The sequence below is a fragment of the Mandrillus leucophaeus genome, unplaced genomic scaffold (genome assembly GCF_000951045.1).
Source record: "Mandrillus leucophaeus isolate KB7577 unplaced genomic scaffold, Mleu.le_1.0 Scaffold547, whole genome shotgun sequence".
Lineage (NCBI taxonomy): Eukaryota > Metazoa > Chordata > Mammalia > Primates > Cercopithecidae > Mandrillus > Mandrillus leucophaeus.
In genome coordinates, this window is record NW_012105886.1 from 307,026 (window position 1) to 308,352 (window position 1,327).

General features: G+C 46.3%; 1 pseudogene across 1 annotated transcript; it reads right to left on the reverse strand.

Annotated features, from left to right (window-relative positions):
* Nucleotides 1-286: 286 nt before the first annotated feature.
* On the reverse strand, nucleotides 287-757 carry LOC105552199 (annotated as a pseudogene). The gene has a single exon (XR_001007960.1). The product of XR_001007960.1 is annotated as an activated RNA polymerase II transcriptional coactivator p15 pseudogene (transcript).
* Nucleotides 758-1,327: the final 570 nt, after the last annotated feature.

Here is a 1,327-nt window from a genome sequence, read left to right on the forward strand (position 1 = left end):
GGATTACAGACTTGAGCCACCGCACCCAGCCATCCCTAAAGTCTTATTTCAGCATTAACTCAAAAGTCCACAGTACAAAATCTCATCTGACACAAGGCAAGTCCCTTCCACCTATGAGGCTGTAAAATCAAAAGCAAGTTAGTTACTTCCTAGATACAATGGGGGTACATGAATTGGGTAAGTATAGCCATTCTGAATGGAATAAATTAGCCAAAACAGAGGCGCTACAGGCCCATGCAAGACTGAAATCCAGCAGGGCAGGCAAATCTTTTTTTTTTTTTTTTTAAGAACAGTACAGGTTTTATTTATAGGGCTCGAATTTTACAGTTTTCTTACTGCATCATCAATGTCAGAAATCTGTTCCTTCAGCTGGCTCCATTGTTCTGGATTTAAAGAAATACCTTTTCTCCCTGGTTTCATTTCACCTTCAGGATCCATCCAGTATTCTCTAGTATCAATTAGCACTTTGCCTTTAAAATCTGGAACGCTAACGTACCTCATTTTCCCAATCTGAAACATGTTATCATCTCTGCTGCTGCTACTCTGTTTAGAAGATGACAGAGCTCTCGAAGTTTCACCTGTCTTTTGCTTTTTTACAGGTTTTTCTGGAGCAACTTGCTTTTTCCTCTTTAACTTTTTGTCAACTTCACTGTCAGAATCATTGCCAGAAGAGCTTGAAGAAACAAGTTCCTTTGATTTAGGCATCGCTTCGCTCGGCTCTAGCAGTCGAACACCCTCTTGCTCATTCGCTCGCGACTGGCAGGCAAATCTTAAAATTCCAAAATGATCTCCTTTGACTCCATGTCTCCTATCCAGGTCACACTGATGCAAGAGGTGGGCTCCCACGGCCTTGGACAGCTCCGCCCCTGTGGCTTTGCAGGTATAGCCCCTTTCCTGGCTGCTTTCACGGGCTGGCATTGTCTGCGGCTTTCCCAGGTGCACGGTGCAAGCCGTTAGTGGATCTACCATTCTGGGGTCTGAAGGATGGTGGCTCTCTTCTCACAGCTCCACTAGGTGGTGCCCCCAGTAGGGACTCTGTGTGGGGGCTCTGACCCCACATTTCTCTTTAGCACTACCCCAGCAGAGGTTCTCCATGAGGGCCCTGCCCCTGCAGCAAACTTCTGCCTAAGCACCCAGGCGTTCTTATACATCCTCTGACATCTAGGCAAAGGTTAAAAAAAAAAAAAGGCCAGGTGTGGTGGCTCACGCCTGTAATCCCAGCACTTTGGGAGGCCAAGGCGGGTGGATTACCTGAGGTCGGGAGTTTGAGACCAGCCTGACCAACATGGAGAAACCCCATCTCTACTAAAAATATAAAATTAGCCGG